Consider the following 25000-nt stretch of genomic DNA (forward strand, 5'->3'; position numbering starts at 1 on the left):
GTCGCTTCTCCCGAGATCGCTTAGCCTAAGCATATTGCAGAACCACTAATTTTCCTCGGAAATCATCGTCTGAAATTCGTGCATGAATTTCCGTGTTTGGGCCACATTATCACGGACGACCTAAAAGATACAGCAGGCATAGAACAAAGGCGTCGTAAACTATGTGCAACTGACAACATGACTGCAAGGAGGTTTGCCTTCTAAGTCACCGAGAAACGAAACTGCTGCTCTTCCGTCCGTACTGCTACAGTATATATGGGTGTTCCCTTTGGACGAACTATAACCGAGAGACCATGAGACGTATCACTGTTGTTCTCAATAATATTCTGAGACGCCTCACAAACACTCCTCGCTATCACACTCCGCCACGCAGAAGTTCATAGAAAACCGCCTGGATAATTTGAAAATCATTGTGAGACGAACAATGTCCAGCCTGATCACCCGACTGAGAAACAGCAGCAATTCGCTCATACATAGCATCCTAAGCAGTAAAGCAAGATGATCTAAATTGTGGGAAAGATGGGATAATGAGGCGTCTGTTCCTTAAATGATTTACTCTCTATTTTTGCAATTATGAAGTGTCACCTCCAGAATCTGGCATCATCATTATTATTATTATTATTATTATTATTATTATTATTATTATTATTATTATTATTATTATTATATTTCTACGTTTCTTTTTATTATTGGTATTTTTACTTTTTTTATTATTACTGTGACTAATATCATTGTAGAGTTTTGTAATTTTCAGTATTCGTATTTAGGCTTCTGGACCTGACTTCTGTAACCACCTAAGGTCCCCAGCTGGAAATTAATCGTCTGCAATCTGTATTTTTTATTATCATTTTTGATATATTTTTTGTGTTACTCTCCATATAATTACTGTCATTACCATTATTATGAATTCTGTTTTTCCCCACTTCTTCAGCAACTGTGTGGATACTGCCGTTAATTATTGTTATCATGTTACCGTATGTATCTAGATTGTGTATTGCATTTGTACAGTATATTCCATGTACTGTATATGGCCCTGAGCCGAAATAAAGATTATTATAATAAAGTTTATGTCGTCAAGACGAAAGTATTCCCTCCAATTTGTATATCATCGTCTTGAGTAACTCGAACGAGAGAGAGAGAGAGAGAGAGAGAGAGAGAGAGAGAGAGAGAGACATATTCTAACTCGGAAAAAGAAAATATGAAAATAAACTGTACTGTATAACAGAGAGAGAGAGAGAGAGAGAGAGAGAGAGAGAGAGAGAGAGAGAGAGAGAGAGAGAGAGAGAGATAAAATGCTGAAGAAAATGCTGAAGAGAGAGAGAGAGAGAGAGAGAGAGAGAGCCCTATAAAATGCTGAACAGAAAGAGAAAAAGGACGCCCGGTGTCAAAAATCTAATTATCCACATCACCGTTGTAATCGGAGGAGCACAACCTGGATGACTCAGGTAGTTAGGTCTGAATTCTCACGTTACGGTGCTCTAATTGAATTCCCTGACTTTCGTAAAGTACGGATCGGAAACGGGAGAGATGTAGATCTAGAATCAATAGCCGATAGTAGCCTGTGGTTGTACAATCAATACCCGCTAGTAACCTGTAGATGTACAATCTACAGCCGCTAGTAGCTAGTACGTGTAGAATCAATAGCCACCAGTAACTTGTACGTGTACAATCAATAGCTGCTAGTAACTGCCCGTACGTGTAGAATCAATAGCCGCTGGCAAGTCACTGGTAGCTTGTACATGTAGAATCAATAGCTGCTAGTAACTGATTGTACGTGTAGAATCAATAGCTGCTGGCAAGTCACTGGTAGCTTGTACATGTAGAATCAATAGCTGCTAGTAGCTTGTACATGTAGAATCAATAGCTGCTAGTAGCTTCTACATGTTGAATCAATAGCCGCTGGTAGCCTGTATGTGTAGAATCAATAGCTGCTAGTAGCCTGTACATGTAGAATCAATAGCCACTAGTAGCTTGTACGTGTAAAATCAATAGCTGCTAGTAGCCTGTAGGTGTAAAATCAATAGCCATAAGTAGCCTGTAGATGTAGAATCAATAGCCATAAGTAGCCTGTAGATGTACACTCAATAGCCGCTAGTAGCCTGTATGTGTAGAAGCAATAGCCGCTAGTAGCCTGTATGTGTAGAATCAACAGCCACTAGTAGTTTGTACATGTAGAATCAATAGCCACTAGTATCTTTGTATGTGTAGAATCAATAGCTGCTAGTGGCGTCTAAGTGTAGAATCAATAGCCACTAGTAGCTTTAACATGTAGAATCAATAGCCGCAAATAGTCTGTAGACATACAATCAATAGCCACTAGTAGCCTGTACGTGTAGAATCAATAGCCACCAGTAGCTTGTATGTGTACAATCAATAGCTGCTAGTAGCTTGTACATGTAGAATCAATAGCCGCTAGTAGCCTGTATGTGTAGAATCAATGGCTGCTAGTAGCCTGAGGTGTAGAATCAATGGCTGCTAGTAGCCTGAGGTGTAGAATCAATAGCCACTAGTAGCCTGTAGGTGTAGAATCAATAGCCACTAGTAGTCTGTATGTGCAGAATCAATAGCTGCTAGTAGCCTGTAATTGTATAATCAATAGCCACTAGTGGCCTGTAGGTGCAGAATCAATAGCTGCTAGTAGTCTGTATGTGTAGAATCAATAGCCGCTAGTAGCCTGCACATGTAGAATCAATAGCCACTAGTAGCCTTTAAGTGTAGAATCACTAGCCACTAGTAGCCTGTAGGTGTAGAATCAATAGCCGCTTGTAGTCTGTACGCGTAGAGTCAATAGCTGCTAGTAGCCAGTACATGTAGAATCAAAAACCGCTAGTAGCCTGTACGTGTAGAGTCAATAGCCGCTAGTAGCTAGTGTGCGATGATTGGCTTTGCTTAGTGTGTAAAAGGAAAAATTTCACGTGCAATGTTTCAGTAATGGAGTATTTGGTAAGATTTTGATAAGATCAAATTCGGCCGCTTTGATTAGGAAACGAGGCGAAATCATCTGTCAAAGAGAGAGAGAGAGAGAGAGAGAGAGAGAGAGAGAGAGAGAGAGAGAGAGAGAGAGAGAGAGCACTTGACAATATCTTAACTCGGAAAACAAGTAAAAATGTAAAGTAGGATAAACTGTAAATTGTAAGAGAGAGAGAGAGAGAGAGAGAGAGAGAGAGAGAGACACTTGCGGATTAGAAAAATCATCAAAGAACCATTCTTGAATTTTTCCCTGGAATTCAAGAAAACTTCAAACCTTTCCATGCTACCAATTAGGTCATACCTTCATAACAGAACATTAAACAAAGTACTCACATTATTGCAGATCAGATGAGAACTCTGTACTAGAAGAAGTATGAACGCCAAATATATCACTTCAAATCATTAGCATCATTTTATATTGATTTTTCTATATTCAGTATGAGGTCCTAAGTATACTTCCTTTTGTTATGAACATAGCAGTTTCTTTAATTATTATACTCGTATTTTATTCTTTTACGTTTTTTACAACCTTAATCTAACTTACTGACCCGAAACAAGGTATTATAGGGACCAATCTTACAACAAGTTATAATCTGTTTGGGATACTTTTCAAAATTAAGAAGGTTTTCGTTCGCTATCACATCAAGATAAATTACATTATTACCAGACAAGTTTTTAGATTGACAATAAATAGCAACAACAAAATTAATTAGTATTTCGTTGTTCAAGGTATTTTTCGAGGTTATCCTGTCGAACACTTTGGTAAAATACAGAGCATTTATCACTTAATTCACCAATTAAAATTAGTCTACATCTTTCTTCAAAAAATATGTTATACATACATACACAAACACACACTCACACACACACACACACACACACACACACATATATATATATATATATATATATATATATATATATATATATATATATATATATATATATATATATATATATATATAATATATATATATGTATATATATATATACGTATACATTTATAATAGACATACATATATATATATATATATATATATATATATATATATATATATATAACACAAGTGAAACTGCACGCGCTTGCAAGCACTGAGAACTCGCGTATATCTACACAGGCGGAATAACAAAGCGGAGAGACGTCTGTCAAGCACGCCCCACTTCCTGCCTTTGCTTTTGAGGGCAATATACTGACAGCACGACACGTGTCAACATGGAGACGAGACGAGACATTTTAGTCATAGTCTTCAGGAAGGTCACCGAAAAACGAGAATATAAAGTAAATATAATATTGCTTTTGTTTTCCACCTTGTATGAAAACTGATTTTCTCTGGGGGGATGGGTTCGTGATTTGTGTGAGTTAATTTATTTATTTCGCATATCGTCATCATTATCATAGTTATTATAATTACTATTAGTAGTCATATCTGCGTACATTTAATTGGGGCAAAGCATGAAGGCTTTGAACTTGATAAAGGAACTTCCACTAGTTAACTTCTACGGCGCAAAGTGCGATATTCGAAAATGAGAGAAACATAGCAACAATGAGAAGATAGACTAAGATGCAGATAAATACAATAAACCAATAGAAAGGGAAACATACAGAAAATACAAGCACACAAGCACGCATGCACGCACACACACAATACATATATATACATAAACATACATACATACATACATACATACATACATACATACATGAGAGGGTAAGCAAGCATTATTTGCGTAAACCGTTTGTATGAATATATCCTCTTTCAGTCTGTAATCGTCCCTGACCTCTGCATTATCATACAGGCTCAATTGTTTCAAGGCTCTGGAAAACATGTTTCGCAGCACCTAGAGCAAATAATGTACCCGAGAGGGCCCTGTTTTTCTTTACAGATTACAGACAGTAAATCAAAATTTGTTGCTTAAAAATTCGCTTATCTTGACAGTCAAATTTCAAAAGTACCCTAAACCACATATACTACAGTATTCTCTGTAGGAGGGTAGTGCTATCAGTGCACCTCATGCGATGCACTGATGTTCTTTATAGCGTCCCTTAAGCCCCTAGCTGCAGCCCATTTCATTCCTTTTATTGTACCTCTGTTCATATTCTCTTTCTTCCATCTTTCTTGCCACCCTCTTCTAGCAGTTGTTTCATAGTGGAACTGCGAGGTTTTCCTCCTGTTACACTTTTAAAACTTGTTTAGTCTTAATTCCCTTTTCAGCGCTGAAGGACTTTACAGGTCCAAGCGATTGGCTTTTGGCCTAAATTTCATATATTTCATTCTATTCCATAAAGCTTCAACACATATAAACGGCAACTCTACTGTAATATCAGAAAGGTGAAATCTATTACAATATCCTAAAATATATATTGTAAAATTAAGATTCTGTACAGTGGTTTTAAGGCACTAACTATGATTTTTTTTTAACTTACCTTGTCATGCCTGCTTATTAACAACTGAGGTGTTACTCCGCACTGTACTTATTCAGGAATTATGCTAGCAAAATAAAAATAAACTTTTGTGCTCATTTGTCTTGCTATTTGCTTTCCATATTATGGATCCAGTTTGACATCCTAAATATGTCGAAAAATATATTGCATGTTACTGTGTCGTAATAATTCTTAAGCCTTGTGTTCATTGTTGCTGTGAATAAACAGATGTACAGGTGCTGAATGTGTTTTGCTTTATCCTGTTTTTACACTCTCTCTCTCTCTCTCTCTCTCTCTCTCTCTCTCTCTCTCTCTCTCTCTCTCTCTCTCTCTCTCTCTCTCTCTCTCTATATATATATATATATATATATATATATATATATATATATATATAAACACTCTCACACACACACACACACATATATAATATATAAATATATGTATATGTATAAAAAATATATATATATAATATATAGGCTATATACTGTATATATGATATATATATAAATTATATATATATATATATATGTGTGTGTATATATATAAATTTATATATATATATATATATATATATACACACACACACACACACACACATATATATATATATATATATATATATATATATATATATATATATATATATATATTCATATAAGCTGCAACAATTCGGTCAAAAAACAAGTGAAGGAGCTAAAAACATAAGCAATATGAGATTGCCAAAAAAAAACATGCCTTGGAGATACGGAAAGCAAAAAACAAACAAATCACCAAAGTCTAGCAATAGGTGTTACAGACAGTAAACACAGAAAATAAACTCATGACTACAGGCTGCAATGAGAAATTCGAAATGAATAACAGAGAGCATTACTGAATAAAACATATATGAAATTTAGGCTATGGAATGGAACTTAAAGCTTAGGCCAAAGGCCAAGCTCTGGGACCTATAAAGTCATTCAGAGCTGGAATGGAAACTGTGAGTAGAAAGGTTTTAAAGGCGTAACAGGATGAAAACCTGGCAGTTGCACTATGAAATAATTGTTAGAAGACGGTGGTAAGTAATATGGAAGCGAGAGAAAATGAACAGAGGTACAGTCAAAGGAACGAAAGGTGTTGAAGCTAGAGGGCAGAAGGGATGTTGCAAAGAACCTTAAGTAATGCCTACAGTGCACCGAGCGAGGTGCACAGACGGCACTAACCCCCCTACGGGAGACGGCACTGGGACACTTTCAGCCATTCAGAGCTTAAGACACTGAAAAGAGGGAGTTGGGTTTCTATCAAGGAACATTTGTCCAATAAACTTAGTATAAACACTGACAAAAATAACATAAAACAAATTCAACGTATAAAAAGAAAAAATTAAATTGGTTAGTATTACTCTGAAAGAAAGGAATAAGATTCTGAAATTTTCATTAAAAAAAGGTAACCTTTTATGACTTTTGTGTTAATTTCCATCACAGACTTTAATTTTAATCACGCATTTTAACGGTTCCAGCTAATCAACTTAAGACTCATTTGCTCGTCTCATATCTACGATTACAAACGGAGGGGGACTGTATTTAATGAAATACGGAAGTCTGCTTCACTACACATACATAAATACGCAAATACACACACACACATATATATATACACACACATATACTGTGGATGTATGTATGTTTATATATATATATATATATATATATATATATATATATATATATATATATATATATATATATATATATATATATATATATATATATATATATATATATATATTAAAGGAAAAATCTTTCTCATCCTTCCTCTTAACATTTCTGAATTACATACTTTTTTTAGCAACCTGACGTCCTCCATTCGTTATAAATTTTAAAGACCTGGGTTCAGTCCTGATGTGAGTCAGAAATTTATTTGTTCCACACGTAATTGTGTTGATTATCTATATCTTATTAACTCAGAAGGGATAATTCAGAATGAAATGCTGTCAATTGTGTCATTGCTGAGTCGGAAAGTCGGGGAAAACACGCTGGTATGCAAGCAGTTAGCTTGCCCAGGTAATTCCTTGGGTGCAGTTGCCCTCTGGTTCCAACTTCTTTTATGACTTGTATGGCCTGGCAGGCAACGCCCTTGCCTTTCAATTCAAAGACCTGAGTTCAGTCCTGATGTGAGTCAGAAATTTATTTCTGTTCCACACGTGACTGTGTTGATTATTTCTATCATATATATATATATATATATATATATATATATATATATATATATATATATATATATATATATACATATATATATATATATATATATATATATATATATAATTATATATATTATATATGTATATATATATATATATATATATATATATATACAAATATATACTTATATATACATATACAAATATATATACATATATGTATATATATACAAATATAAATACATATACTTGTTATGATGTTCCTTTCTTTATAGATGCTTTTATTGTTGTAGTTCGTTTCTAGCTTTGTTTGTTATTAGTTGTAGTAACGTTTGAGTCCCAGGAGGTTTTAGAAAGACACAGTGCAGCTTTCTTACTTCATTAACACACTAGTCAAAATAACACCGTACTTATACAAGCGAAATATTTATGCAAGTTAAGTAGTATGAATACGAATCAAAGAGTCAGAGTGCGAGCCTCGCTTTCTTGAATCTGGTTACCGCCAACCCACAACTGGTGTGGCCTATGACCTCACTCTCAAAGGCTCTCTCTCTGCTTCTATTTCTTCTGCTCTCTGCTTCTTCCTTCCCTTTTTAAGGATTTTCAAAATGGAATGCCGCTCCTAAAACAAAGGTGGGCAACAGCTTCTGTCCAGCCCCTTGATAGACGTCTAATTGGTTGACGACTTATCTAAGGAAGTCCTTTTCGGGTGGATTAGTTGAATTGACTCCTACTATAAAGGAGGGTCTTTTTATGTCACCGGAAGTCTTGATTTTACGGCTAAAGTTAAAAGCTAAGCTTCACAGGTGAGATATGTAAACATTCCTTAATGATTTCCATCGATTTGCTTGCACCCGTGTTTAGGCTACACAGCGAAACACTGGAAATGTTGTTACTACCTTTGCTTCGTTATTTCTCTCTCTCTCTCTCTCTCTCTCTCTGCTTTTAGCTCTGTTGAGAGTTTTCGTCTGTTGCATTCACAGTAACAGAATTAATCAGGTTTTGGACAGCAGATCGGGAGGTTCTCGACAATATTCCATCGAGAACACAGCAGCAGCAGTTTTCTGGGGATCACCTTCAGGGTGATCGCAGCAACCACAGTTTTGTGAGGATCATCTTGTTGTGGGTGATGGCAGCAACTGCAGTTTCCTGAGTATCACCTGGTTGGAGGGTGATGGCCTCATCGGCAGATTTGAAGCGTCACTGGGTTGATGGACGTAAGTACTCAAGGAGGAGGTCGTGACCGGATCATGTTTTTGGTCACTGTTACTGCTGGTGGAGCAAAAGACTCTCATGGAGCTATTGTATTGATTAGGGCGAAAGGCTCTTGTATTGTTGAGCAAAAGCTCTCAAGTCACTGGTGTATATTATTGAGTGAGTGGCTCGTGTAATTGTAGTTAATGAGCAAGTATGGCTCTGCAAGTGTTTATGTAATGATTATTATTTCATTTTTATATTTGTGTGGTGTTGCTGCTGGATATTATTTATTTTGGGATTTATTTATTGAGTATTATTGAGAATTTAAAGTATGTGGAGCCATGTAATTTGATTGTTGGTTATAGTATTGGTCATTTGTTTTACGTTTCTATTTTCCAAACCTTGACTCATTGGTAAATATGTATAAAAATTTAGGATAATAAATTAGTTTTAAGGTAACTAGAGTTGTTTTGTTCAGCTCCTTCCTCCTTTGCTTGCTTCCACTGCCACCAGTCATTTCAGTCTCATTCTATTTTGGCAATTAAGACCCTGCAGGACTGAGTACGGCCTGATACATAATATATATATATATATATATATATATATATATATATATATATATATATATATATATATATATATATATATATATATATATATATATATATATATATATATATATATATATATATATATATATATATATATATATATATATATATATAAACATCTCAGCCTATGAAAATCAAATCGTGTAACACGACACCATTACCGTCACTCCAGATCATTTGAGTGAACAGGACTGTATACATTATCAAACGGAATAATGAGGCAAAACGCTAAAAATAAAAAATAGATTCTTCTACCTTTTTATTTTTTTTTTTTTTACATTAACCGAGTTAGAGTCCACTCTCTAGAACGCCGCGCACAAGTATCTGTGAATAATGATGTCAAGAGTGTGCGCGGAGTGACGAAAACTTTCATTAGTATCCAATTTCGCGTTTTTTCAAGGATTTAATTGGATGAGGTCCGCAGCGCATTTGGTCAGGGATAATTATTTCCTGGCGTCGAGTAATTGCAACAGAATTCTCGGTATGTGTGATAGCAATGTTGCTATAGTGATGAATTTATACTAGAGTGTCACCCAATTGCTAAAGCGTTCGATATTGAACGGCAATTTCACGACGCTCGGAGAGATTTAACTGTAGGCCTATAGATATCGAAAGGCAATTTCATAAAGCTAGCCAAGATTCAACAGTAGGCCTATACTGTAGATACTAAATGGCAATTTCATAATGGTCAGCAAGATTTTAACAGTAGGCCTATAGATACTGAATGGCAATTTCATAATGGTCGGTAACTGTAAGCCTATGTTAAGTATCAAGCATTTCGTACTAAGCCTAGGCTATTTTCAATAGTTCTAATCGAAAATCTTTGCAATCAAAGTAGGCTAATCGATATTGTGTTGATTTTTGGTTGAGTATCAAGCATTTCGTACTAAGCCTAGGCTATTTTCAATAGTTCTAATCGAAAATCTTTGCAATCAAAGTAGGCTAATCGATATTGTGTTGATTTTTGGTTGGGGAAATAACTTCTAACATCCAAATTCAAAAGGATGGACAAAATCGCTTCACACAACAGAGAAGGATACTGGGCATCAGGAAACAAAACTAGGCAATTACAAATCAACGTCTGGGTATGTATGTATGTATGTATGACAGCAATGTTGCCATCGTGAGGATTTTTACTGAAGCGTTCGACATTGCATGGTAATTCATAATGGGCAGTAAGATGTAATTGTAGGCTTACATATCGCAGTGGGTACGTAAACATACAGTACTAAGACTAGGCTCGTTATCAATAGTCCTAATAAAAATATCCGCTATAAAAGCAGGCTGGGCTAATCGAGACAGCGATGATTATGGGTTGGGGAAAACGCTTCCTAAACATCAAAATTGAGAGGATAAGTAAAAATTACTTCACAAACAGAAAAGGGAACCGGGTATCAAGCAACAAAACTGGGCAATTGCAATCAACGTCTGGAGGAAAACTGCTCTGACATCTGATTGACACTTTCAACTCGCTTTCAACTTCCTATTAACTGCTCGGGGGAAAATGGAAACCCTTTTACAAAAACCACAAGGAATTGAAGACTATGAATTCAATAGAAAATTGAAGAGAAATATCCATAAATGCACCACAGTATCGTTAAACGATATTATACACTGAAAGAGCACGAGGAGATAAAACGAACTGAATGATTAATTACACGTCCATAACTGTAGTCCTACAGTATAAGCTTGTGCACCGGAATGCTTAAGTATATAAACAAATGAGAAATGAACCACTCAAATAAAACGGTAATGCTAAATTAGAACGCTTTTGCTGATCGACACAAAAGCTCAAAAGTTCCCGAATAATCTAAACTTACCCTCTTTTTCTCTCTTCTTTATTGTGTAACTTTCTTCCCAAGAAAATGAAGGTTATAAATAGATGGCCAAACAAAAATACAAGAACCTAAGCAGAGAGAGAGAGAGGCGGGGGGGAGAGAGAAAGAGAGGGAGTCCCAGGCTTCTTAAATAATAAACTTCCCGTTAACGCTTTGAGACCGTCACCTTTTCCGACACCTCGCCAGAGAAAGAGAAAAAGTTTCCTGAGATCGTAAAATACAAGGGAGAATAAAAAAAATAAGAAATATAAAACGTGGAAAAAAAGGAATAGGACAGTAGTTTAAGGAGACTAAGTCGTATAGTCTATACGTATTTCATCGTGTACCATATTTACTTTATATATTATATATATATATATATATATATATATATATATATATATATATATATATATAATATATAAAGTATGTATAATACAAATGTTGATAGACTATTGACTTACATAGACTATAAGCAATTGCATCATGGATACTTTAGAGAGAGAGAGAGAGAGAGAGAGAGAGAGAGAGAGAGAGAGAGAGAGTCAGGAAGTTCACACCAGGTCTCACAATTTTGCTAGTCGGGTAAAAGGTACTTGGGAGGTTGTCCACAGGAGGAATTATTATCACTGTAACAGGATATTCTATTTAGGGTCGACCAGCCCTGTGAATAAAACCTAAATGAAGATTCACGTAAGGAACAGTCGCATATTTATCCAGACTTAAGAAGGGGAAGATATTAAGGAAAAAAGGGACATGGCCTTCACGGTAATAGCAGTATAGTGTGGTCATTAATAAGAATAAATGCAATCATATGAGTTAAACAAGACGTCACCAACTGATATAAAGACTTTCTATTGCACCCGCAGCGCAGCGCAGGCTCCCGAATAGCTTGAGCTGACTAGGTGGCACCACAAGGTAACTGCATGACATTCTCTCTCTCTCTCTCTCTCTCTCTCTCTCTCTCTCTCTCTCTCTCTCTCTCTCTCATATAATTCATATATATATATATATATATATATATATATATATATATATATATATATATATATATATATATATATATATATATATATATATAAAAATGCAAATCAAACCAGCTGTATTCTTTTACACGGGCATGTTTGCCCAATTTAACCCTTCAGTTTTCCGGCATTTGTAAAGTGATAAAATTTCATATCAGATAAGGTTATATATATATATATATATATATATATATATATATATATATATATATATATATATATGCTTTGTGTGTGTGCGCGCTCGTGTGCGTGCGTGCGCGCGCGCGCTCGTTTGTCTGTTTGCGGACGTGCAACGAAGTACAATATATACCTATGAAACCAAACCTGTTAAAATACTGGAGCCACATGATCTAAATAAAGTACATCGCTCAATATTTAGCAGTCTACCACAGTTCAGTGCAAAAATAGTTTACGTAATTCATAATATATATTTTGCACTTTGAAATCTAGCAACAGACATTCATTTTATGAAAAAAAGATCTGAAATAATAATACAGAACAGGCAACAGCTCCGTGCTGGCAACTGTTCAAACTGCACCAATCAGCGACATGCAGCAACGGCTGATGAACATCCTAACGAATCCCTAATTTTAAAAAATGCACTAATTTATTTTCCTTGCAGATATATGCGGGTAAAAATAATATAATAAAAATATATAATATAATAATTTCCATACTTAATCGTGATGTAGACTAAGTAAGCCTTACTCGTGACGCAAATACAATTTCCACAAACCACTGACTTGACACCCAACCGTTGCCATGTAGACATACCGTATTACCCACACCTGCATCCAATTTCCCACGTGCAAGATATTTCCTTCGCAACGATTTTAGTATTATCTACAATAATTAGGTGATGATTTCATTTGCCTTTGTGTACTCACTTGCCTATCTGTTAGCAGGAACAGTGTTTTTGTTTTGTAGGAAGATACTTATATAATTATCCGCTTCAAATATTATAACATGACTGTGATCAGCTGGGCTTGTGTTTGGTTGAAAACTGTTAAGCTAATCATATCACTTGGCATCATTATTTCAACCTGTCTGCTTTTACAGCCACACGTGCACACATGCGCAAGCAAATCCAGACACACACACACACACACACACACACACACACACACACACGCTCGCACAACTAACATTCATCACACATCATTTTTTCGCTTCAGACGTCACCAACCACTGAAATAAACTGCAATAGATTACACTCAGACTATGCATAATTTTGCTCCACAATTTTTGAGCTGTTCAAAATTTTTATCTAGAACCCCCTAAGATTATCCTCAAAATCATTAACCAAAAGTGAACTGGGAAAATTATTGCATTTTTAACGTTAAATTTATGGTTTCCTTTCCACATTCTATCACATTTGGCAATGTTGATATCCCTTATGAGTGCCATTCAACCAACGGTGGATGGATCATATAGGCCTAAGTATCCATTATCTGTTGTGCACTTGGCCGAGGAATTGCTCAAGTGTCTTTAATTATTACCTATTGTTTTCGTACAAATACAATTCCTTTAATGCAAATAAATCATTGATGATATATTCACCTTGGACTAACTGCCACCAGGGCCCTCACCCCAACCCCCAAAACCACAGGCTACCCACCACTTCAACTCCCCACTAATCCCCCTCCCCTCACCCCGCCACACACACGCGCACGCGGGAATAGAACGTACTTTCAGAATCGCTGTATTTTCTCAAAGCCTAAAGTAAACTTTAGTATGGATATTGCTGTAATTTAGGACGGCTGGAGATATCTGCCCGTCATACTGGTTGACATGATATGTCTCGGACTGCACGCGCGTGCGTGTGTGTTTGAGGGATACACAGAGAGCCTATTTATATTATGAAAACTTCTGTTTATCATGAGCACTTTCATGAGAGATCTATAACATGAGCACCAACAACAATATCATGAGAAATCGCGTCTTCAGTCCAACTTTCATAAAATATTCCCAAATAGTTTTAATGACATGCATCATTTCCTCTTTGAAGATAAAAGGCGATGTTACGAAGTTACTAAAGAAAAAACATCAGGTAGTTCTCTCTCTCTCTCTCTCTCTCTCTCTTCTCTCTCTCTCTCTCTCTCTCTCTCTCTCTCTCTCTCTCCAGATGTTCCCAACATTTGCGCATTGTTTTTAGGCAAAAAATTAAAATTATTATTTATCCAAATAAAAAAAAACTGAGAATCTAAAAGTCTCTCATTAATTAGCTTAAGATATACGGCTATGTTGGCTGCCTTCAATTCAGTTCAATTCAATTTAAATCGCATCTTTTAGTTCTGGAATCACAGATGCTAGTTCATGACTAACGCCGGGAAGATGAATATTTTTTAATGTATCCTTTACAGATGTTAACAGGAGTAATGTGAACAGCAGCTGTGGAATTAGGGATTATTGGAGAATTTGAAAGTGTGGTATGTACAAAATCTTGGCATTAATTTCTGTTGTGAATTCTTATATATTTGTCTTTTCTCAGGTTAAAGTCATCTAGCATTTTGTGTTTGGTTGTTCTTGAATGGTTATCGAACTTATATGGCCTTGTTATAATATAGATATTTAGCCCAAGGTGGAAAGTGTTAAAGTGGATCCATTTGTGAAGTGGCAGAGTTCCTTTCGACTTGCAACCTCACCCGGTGACGGTTAGCCGCCAAGTTTCACAGACTGTTTTTTTTTTTTGGGGGGGAGGGAGAGGGGGATAGGAGAGCAAGTTTAACCATTTGCTTCGTGCATTTAAAAAAGTGAACATCGATGTTTACGTGCGCTATATTTTGATGAGCTTATAATAACACCTGCTGACAATAAAGGTATGCCCTTTACACATATTTAAGGATCCAGGTAGGCCTATGGGCAAAAACGAGGTTAATATATTCAAAGATATATTCATTGTCAAAATTTGCACGAATCTGCTTGATTCATTTCTTGCCTTATAATTCTGAGAGTATTTTACAACCAACAGTTTAAATTATATCACCCTACGAATGCCCGGACACTGAAGGATATAGCTGTGCCAAAAATACACGTACATAAAACGGATGTAGCTCCAATTGATTCATATATTACGACCTGTCGGACAGAGATTAAGAGTTTCAAAGGTTACTATCGCCTGTTGGATTTTCGGAGTCCGGAGGTCCACACCACACCTTCCGATTCCTTTCACACCTGTGCTTTTTGCAAATGTTAAATTATTTAGTTTGAATTAGTTAATGCCATGACCATTGTTCTTAATCTTAACAAGCGGTAAAAAAAAGGTGATAAAAACCTTTTGTTGAATAAAACAAAAAGGAAAATTTAGACCGATTATCTCTCAGCTAGTATTGTTTATAGCTTTCGTGATTTCTTGACTAGTGCATTTGTCAGTGCAACATTTCCTGGGTTGATGATTCAAATTTTTTTATGAAGTAAATATAAAGGTCTCTTAAAGAAATAATTCGGTAAGTATTGGGAAGACGATTTACAAGAAAGAAAGTGCTGTCGACATTTATGAAATTCATATGCGGTGGCCAGCAATAAAGTCACAAGAAAAAAAGTCACAGGAAAAAAGTCACAATTTTGGCTACGAAAAAGTCACAGTGAAAAAAAGACACATTAATTTACAATATTTCTTGGGGGTTATTATCTTCATGATATTCACAGTCTTTTGTTTATGTTTTTACGGTCATCCCCATCAGGCTTGTACTAAACATGCCGCAAAGGTAGATACATACTCTTGGGGGTCACTATCTAGGAAAGATTAATGTGACTGTTTTCCGGTGACTTTTTTACCTGGATTCTCATCTTCGTCGTGTGAAATATCAAAGGGCAGTTCAAGTAGCTTCAGGAAGACACCCCAATTTATTCCTCCATCAAAAACATCGGGGATCCCAGAAACAAGAAATGGATGGCATTTCAGAAACTAAAATTAAATTGAGATAGAGATAAAAGTGAAACAACGTTCATGGTGAAGATGAAAAATAAATTAATGAGCCTAGACCACATTGCTAATTAAGCCTTTGATTTAGGTGTGCTAATGGACAATAATTTCTCTTCGAGCTCAAATCACTGATGTTGTTAAACAATATCTTCGTGCGTGTTCTATAATAATCTATCTGAGGTACAACCCAGGAACCTGCAATATTTACTTAACAGAGTAACAAGACCAATAGAGGGTGCCACATACAGTACCTGGATGGGATTAGGCCTAAGTACATATATTCTGAGTCGCGAATCTAGTGCTTAAATTCTCCATTTTAATATTTGTAAGGGATACGACTAGCCGTGGTAGCCCAAAAAACCTATATAATATTCCAACAATTTCTAATTTTCCGTTCACACGCAATACAAGCCTCCAGAAAGCAACAACTTTTCAAACAAATGGGAGTCATGAGCTTGGCTCGGTAATGAGACCTCCCGAATTGCTCTCAATATAATCCACACAGACGCATTGAAGTAGCAAATGCAATGTAAGCCTGTTAATATTAAAAATTATATAAAGCTTCAAGTTACTTCTTGAGGTATTCGACATAAGACCTAGCAAATTTAAAGTACTCACCGTAACATCATGAAACATCTCTCGACTGTTGACAGTTAGGTTAGATATATCCTTCTTCTTCTTCTTCTTCTTCTTCTTCTTCTTCTTCTTCTCTCTCTCTCTCTCTCTCTCTCTCTCTCTCTCTCTCTCTCTCTCTCTCTCTCTCTCCTGATCTATTAACAATTTCCTACAGTTGACTTCATGTGTTATAGAAGCTATACAATATCTTGGAACCACTTGAAAAAGTTTAAGTTGTAAAATGAGGTCATACCTCGTTCACTTGATTTTTTATCATTTCCTTTAAGATGTTCTTGACTTCACGAGGTATATCAAAAAGTTGGTGACATTCTCCGGTATTATTCATAAAAGGCCGCTTTCTTAAAGGTAAGTCCACAGTACATCAGTTTAGACCGGGGCCTACACAAATTTAAAATCCTTCAATCATTTTTTACTGCTACTTATTTTCATCCTTAACAAGTTTTCTTGTTGGTATCTGCATTAAATTCATCAAGGTCTTCATGTTGTTGTTTTTTTTCGGATCTTACACAGATTCATAAGAACTGCTTAGTCACGCCATTCATGCTTTCATATTATCAGTGCAACAGGCTACATTAGTAAAGCGTAGTCAGTTTTAGCGGAAACAATTGCCCTATGCATCACTATCGGTCCTATCCAGCATATTTTGGATTACCCTCAACCATTTTGGGCATTTTATACTCGGCCACACTTCCAGGTAATCAGTCTTACTTGAAACACTGTCACCATAGTCAAAGGAATCTCCTGGCAGCAATAAAACGTAAGAAACAGGACACAGAACTCAAATGTAACACTTTAAACACTGCAAAAATAGTCGACACACTGACTTACTTCCGAGTGAGTCAGCCACTCCAGTACCAACGCGTCAGTGTTGCCAACCATCTCGGAGCTCCTTACCCTACCTAGGCACTGAAATCGGTGGTCTCGCTGAAATTACCCTACTTTCCCTGACATTACCCTACGCCTGGCCTTAGGATATAAATATTAATAAATTTGTTGTAAACCTGTTGTTCATTGGTTACTTCTTGTTTATCATCTACATTTTTAAATCTTTATATTTTATGTAGGTCAATATTTTCAGCTGTTAATTTTTTTCTTCTATAGTCTTCCCCGTTAGCCTTCATTGCTAATTTAGTAACCAAAATGGCATTCAATAATTCTGGCCCCATTTTATTTCTTTTGGGGGGCGTGGTATCAGCTAAAAAAGAAAAAAATTCTTTGTGTTTCAGCATTTGAGTTGGGAAGGGTGAAAGCTAATTTCGCTAAAACAAATAAATTTTTAAACAGGCAAATCATCAAAATTCTTAACATTGGCTAGGAAGCCAAAATTCATTGTTAGGTTTCGTCTTCCCGTCAACTGAATGTATAGGCCTAAAAGCTTAAAGTTTCCTTTGGTTAGCCTATTTTCTGCGTCACATGGTAGGGAAGAATCAGTTACATATCACAGCTTTGACAGCTCAAAATGCTTACCTGCAGCCATTCGTCTCTAAATTTTTTGTTTCCTGGACTTGTCCTTTTCTTCCTTTGAAAGTTCATTTCGATACTGCCTTTTCATTTTAGGCGAGGAAGGACCTGCATCCGTTGCACTTGCACAAATTCAGTAAGTTAGGTCTAAATGTTAACAAAGTTGAAATACTGTACACACAAAACACTTCTACTGAGACGAATAACTGGATGAAAACTAACCGCCTTGGCGCCTAAACACCTTGTAACGATTGAACACATCAAGAATCCTTGATACACGATTCATAAGAGTTAGATTCCGAGCGGTTGTTGCAACGTTTGCTTTGTCAAAGATACCAAATAAAAAAAAAACAGCAATAATTTTTTTGCTATACATCTTTTGCACAGAAAAAATAAATAATATAAAATAAAATAAAATAAAATAGAAGACAAACATCTTGAAATTACCCTACATTTTGCTCAGATTTCGTGACATTACCCCTTTACCCTACAGACCTAGATGTGAGGATGAGTTACCCTATGAGTAGGGTAATTACCCCACGGTTGGCAACTCTGCTGAACGCGGCGCCACGTGCGATTCAAGGATTGAAGAACTGAGTTGCCAGTTGATGTCACGCTGTTGTTTCAGTCCTCGCTGTGATTAACTGGTTACCAACTGTCTTCTCATGTATTTCGCTTACCTGTGACACTAGTGGATCCAGCAGGGGGCCACCTGGGCACACGCCAGCCCCCCCCTTGAAAAATAATGACAAAATAATAATACTGAAGATTTAGATAACATAAAATGAGAAATGTAAAAATGGGGAAAATCTAATATATATATATATATATATATATATATATATATATATATATATATATATATATATATATATATATAATATATATATATATATAAACAACGGATGTAACTTTTTTCCAATCCACCTCACCGTTTTTTTTATTTCAATTGTTTTAATTACCAGAACTGTGGGTTTCCACTTGCCCCTTCACGAACTCTCTCCTTCATTCCCCAAAATGTTTAAGCCTAACCCTTCTCTCTCTACAAATGACTGCCTAAGGCCTTGTTTTCCAGGTGACCATTGTACCTTCTCGGTATCAAGCAAGGCAAGGGCGGAGCCAAAAAGAGAAAGTTGGCGTCCCGCCCTGCTCTAAACCCTCCACAAGGGTTAACTGATGCCATGCGGCGTATATAGAAAACGTGGCAAAGATTGACCTTTGCTCCACCTATGTTGGACGCGATGCGTAATCTCCAAAGGTTATTTATAGATGATGCAACGGAAATCATTAGAGAGAAGCGCGCAGAACACCACTTGGGACAGATGTCTTTAACCTTGCCTCACCCTCGAACTTTCCACGTGTTCGACCCTGAGGTTCAAACCAGCACACCTTTGTAGTGGAATCTTAATTCCCTCCTCCATTGCCAGCGCCCTATCGAACGAGGACACCGTCAGCTTCACGAAGGTAATGTACCGGAATAAGGTTTCTTAGTCAGTCACGATTCCTGTTATTTCTCTGTCTGACTTTCATTTACTTTCCATTGTGCGACCACCTTCAGTAATTTGTGTTGGAGTTAAGTTAAGTATATCCTAGTTTAACCAAACCACTGAGCTGATTAACAGCTCTCCTAGGGCTGGCCCGAAGGATTAGACTTACTTTACGTGGCTAAGAAGCAACTGGTTACCTAGCAACGGGACCTACAGTTTACTGTGGAATCTGAACCACATTATGACGTGAAATGAATTTCTATCACCAGAAATAAATTCCTCTAATTCTTCACTGGCCGGTCGGAGAGTCGAACGCTGGGCCAACAGCGTGCTAGACGAGAGCTCTACCCAACCCTCCAATGAAGAACTAATTTGTGTCGGAGCATTCAGTGTTAACGTAATTATGCATTTAGTGTTGAACTAAGTTATTTGGCACCATCTGTGCATTTCCCTCAGTCCCTTTGAGCGTCTTATTATTCTTGCAAGTAACCGTCTTGCATATATATTGCAGATAGGCCTCTACTGTGGAATCACTCGGCTCTATCCATGTGCAGTCCCACTTCCATCCCCACTGCGATGTTTCCTGTTATGAAGGCATCATCGGCGTAGAATATTTATTCTGTGTAGGATTCATTCATTTAGCAGGCACTTATTATTACCTGCCCAGTAATTCGTTATTCTTCTGATCTGTGTTTGTTATGCAAATATAATTAGTTAAGAGAACCCTTGAGTTTACGTAATTTTCCTCACATGAAGAAGGCCCTAAGCCACAGATTTTCCCTTGTTTGTCTACGAATTGTCCTAATATTGAGTCAAACGTGTAACAAATATAAGGAACGCCCTGCGTTCATCCGTTGCCGTCCAGAATCAAGTAAGTATCCTCCGGACAGTCATAGAAATATATATATATATATATATATATATATATATATATATATATATATATATATATATATATATATATATATATATATATATATATATATATATATATATATATATATATATATATATATAAAATTGGTGGCCGCCCATGAAATTTTTCTGGATCCGCTAGTGACCTGTGATATGAGCGTAATTATCAATGTTAATTATGTATACATATTTTCTCATTGCCAGCAGCATGAAGAGGTGTACAAAACTACTTCGTTGTCAGTTTAATGTTTCCGAAGTGTACTACTTTAGCGAAAGTAAACACTTCCTAGTTACTGCATGAACCAGTCAACGTATTCTCATCACCAGTCTTGATGATTCATGCTTCTACAGAGGACATTAAATTAAATTTTATGTTATTTATTTTATTAATACGATGGTAGGTTTCTTATTTACGATTGTTCCTCTGTTGTTTAAATGCATTAAAATCACTGCACTTAGAAGTGGCTTAACAAAAGTGTAGACGAGCTATGATGGGAATTCAGATTAATGCATGCTTATACTGATATATATATATATATATATATATATATATATATATATATATATATATATATATATATATATATATGTATAAGACCACAATTAAGTTTACCATCGACATTACAGAATGTTTGTAGCTTATTACTTGTAATAATCGTAAGAGTCAGGCAGTATAAATGACATACATATATGATGCAGACATACATATATATACACATATACACACACACACACACACATATATATATATATATATATATATATATATATATATATATATATATATATATATAATCTGCATTACCTGATGAACATAAATTGTACTAGTTCGTTTACTGATATAAAATATTCAGCATTCCTGTTATAGCTACAGTGTTTAGGTAATATTCCGGTGACGTTGAATTTCTGTTGGTAAGGCGTAAAACGCCTATAAAAGTATTAGTTAACGTTGGATATCAAATAAATATATATAGTAATACATGTCCTTTATGGTGAAATTCCGTTTGATTCAAAACCTAGGACTGGGGTTCCCAAGAGGACAATTATCTCTGAAGTCTGCCAGACTATTCAGTGCAATACGAGTTTGCTGAGCATCACTCTTTGAAGTCTCTCTCTCTCTCTCTCTCTCTCTCTCTCTCTCTCTCGGGGGGAAAGCGGGACTATAGTATAGTGGAGGCTTTTATGGCTGCCGTGTGCTTTGAAAGCCAAAATTGATTAAATTCAAGCTTGGAATAAGTTTGATTGATATGCGAGTGTGACAACAAATGGGTTTGGCATTTTTCTCTTTATAGCTTTAATTGCGTTCTTTGGGAATTCAATAAGCTCGTTAGTCGAATGTAAGAAAATATACCTTTTGTTGTATAATTGATAAATACCATTTTAAAATAATGAGTTCTTTGTCTAGCCTTGGGTTTTAAAACACGATGTATCTAGTAAAATTAATTTGGAAATCATTCAAAGCATGAAATTTGTATAAATATACAACCACTGCTATAAGCAAAGAACGTGCCCTATCTATAATAATTATTAGACATGAAAGAAAGCTGCTTTGTGTGAAACTCAATATATTTTTCTAATAACAGAGCAAGTCAGGTCTGCCTTTGTGTGGGTATGTGACAGGGAGATGCCTCTGAGATGTTTATTAAAATTGTATTGCCTCTGCTCCTTTCCCCTGTGTGTGTGTTTTATTATTATTATTATTATTATTATTATTATTATTATTATTATTATTATTATGCTATTAATATACTAATTATTTTGCTGAATATTTCAAGATTCTACTTCACTGATCTATAACAAACAAGCAAACAAACAAAAATAACCCTGGCTGTCATCATTCGCTTCGATGGATGTTGTGTAGTACTGGCAAATCACTAGTCATGTGCCATCCTAAAAACGACAAAATTCACACAGCAAAGTGACATATTTGTTTATTCCTGCCGTTCAAACGATTCAGGCTATTCAAAACGTGCCTGCTACCGAGTGACAAATAAAAAAAATCAGAATGGGTAGAATGAATTGTTTCACTGTTGGGCCAGAATGGATAACTGTGTCACACAGGAACTCTTTGAGGTTGACTTTAGACGACTCTACAGAACAATCGGGAAGCTCGTCAAAGGGATTCTCTCCCCCTCTGTGTTCTACGAAAACCTATTTCACCTTTGCTTTGTGTTTGTTTGTATGTTTTTGTTTTCTTGTGTGCGACCATTCTGACTGACTTTCCTCTTCAATAATTTTTCTATCTGTGAATAGTGCTCATATCCAAATTCAGATGTAGTGATGATTTTTGTTTTATTATTTAAGGCTAATTATACAATAAAAGCTTACACCAGTGTCGACAACTCCATCTTGCTCACAAAAATGAAGAGCATTTTCCAACAGCACAGTTTTATCTAAGATTATTCGCGAAGGGGGATACTGACATGATGGCACCTCATGCTGTGCACTGTAAGCACTGCTTAAGGTTCTTTGATGCGCCCCTTCGGCACCTAGCTCCAACCTCTTTCGTTCCTTTTACTATACCTCCGTCCATATTCTCTTTATTCCATGTTACTTTCCCCCATCTCCTAACAATCGTTTCATTGTGGAACTGCGAGGTTTTCCGTCTGTTACGTCTTTAAATCCTTTTTACTCTCAATTTCCATTTCAGCTCTGAATGACCTCGTAGGTTCCAGAGTTTTGGTCTGTGGACTAAATTTTATATTCCATTCCATTTCTATCTATGATTATAAATGCCAAGCCTACACATTTCTTATTCACAAGTCAAACATTCCTTATTAAAATATAAAACTATAATATTTCGAAGTTACCGCAACCTTCCAGCATTTCATTCACAATGGACATAAATTATAGACTCCATCCTCCACTGTTGTAAGATAAAATAGTTATTTAGTGACTCAAAGTTTGGCATGCTATTTATATTTAATTGCTGCCTGCGTCTGCTAATTGTGTATAGAAAAAGAAGAGGGAAACATTTTTTTTAAAATAAGAGCGAAATATGAACTTTCATTAATATTACTTGACTCTATCATGTTTGTATATATACAATATATGTATATATATATATATATATATATATATATATATATATATATATATATATATATATATATATATATATATATATATATATATATCGTATGCACAAGTGCATTTACATCCTACCTCAATAAGGCGAGATGATACCTCATTCTTAACGAAGTAAAATGCATTAACATTCAGGAATTGCTTACAGAAAAGTCGGTAGTGATACTAAAACATCGTTCGACAATATAACAGTACACTCTTGACTATTTGTAGAGCTGCTGTGTCAACACTAGAATAATATTCTTCAATAAGACAGCCATATTACCTCATGGGGTAAGGATGTTCGAGATAATGAGATACTCTCTGTATTTCTGCTTTTGCAAACGTAGAGAGAGAATATCCCTTAGGTGATGAGGTTCGTGTCGTCCAATTAATATAATTCGGAACTGAAGGTAATTCCGAATTATCGGCTTGTGTTCTTGGATTACTATGGTCCGTTCCAGGAATTCTTTACATTTATTATTATTATTATTATTATTATTATTATTATATTATTATTATTATTATTATTATTAATGCTTGCGATATTTAGTCATGCCTTGCTAAATCTTAGACTGGATGAAAGTTATTTCAGTTTCAGGGACCTTCTCTCTCTCTCTCTCTCTCTCTCTCTCTCTCTCTCTCTCTCTCTCTCTCTCTCTCTCTCTCTCTCTCTCTCTCTCTCCAGTTAGGAGAATATGGATGTATATCTACATATCTGTCTTTTCATACTTTTGGCTCTCTCTCTCTCTCTCTCTCTCTCTCTCTCTCTCTCTCTCTCTCTCTCTCTCTCTCTCTCTCTCTCGTTAGGAGATTATGGATGTGTATCTACATATCTGTCTTCTCATACTTTTAGATCTCTCTCTCTCTCGCTCTCTCTCTCTCTCTCGTTAGGAGAATATGGATGTGTATCTACGTATCTGTCTTCTCATACTTTTAGCTCTCTCTCTCTCTCTCTCTCTCTCTCTCTCTCTCTCTCTCTCTCTCTCTCTCTCTCTCTCTCTCTCTCTCGTTAGGAGATTATGGATGTGTAACGGCCATTTCTGAGCCTATACTTGATTTAAGTCTCTGTTTTATGAACAGAGGTTTGATCTCGCTTATTCCGAGACATTGTGTGATAGCAGTAACGTGAGCCGGCATCGTAAGTTATATCTTTCCCTAACTAAAATCTAAGGACTACTGGAATGAGATACTAAGTACAAAACTAAAACCCTTTATTGACAAAAATCAACGAAAAATAACTTCTTAAAAAGTACGAAGAATGAAATTCAATCTTTCACATAACTATC

The 25000-nt window shown here is 35.8% G+C and overlaps 1 protein-coding gene across 2 annotated transcripts in view; it reads right to left on the bottom strand.

The window, feature by feature from the left end:
* LOC136854726 (calcitonin gene-related peptide type 1 receptor-like) overlaps positions 1–25000 on the bottom strand; it is a 1171018-nt gene that overhangs the window by 862188 nt on the left and 283830 nt on the right. The window contains exon 1 of one of the 2 annotated variants that reach the window (XM_067131323.1): positions 16765–16843. The exons of the other annotated variant lie outside the window; for it this stretch is intronic. The gene's annotated coding sequence lies outside the window, so the exon portion shown is untranslated. Of the gene's footprint in view, positions 1–16764; positions 16844–25000 lie in introns of those variants that run through there. 2 annotated transcript variants of the gene reach the window in all.

Source organism: Macrobrachium rosenbergii, chromosome 3, assembly GCF_040412425.1.
Source record: "Macrobrachium rosenbergii isolate ZJJX-2024 chromosome 3, ASM4041242v1, whole genome shotgun sequence".
In the NCBI taxonomy this organism is placed as follows: Eukaryota; Metazoa; Arthropoda; class Malacostraca; order Decapoda; family Palaemonidae; genus Macrobrachium; species Macrobrachium rosenbergii.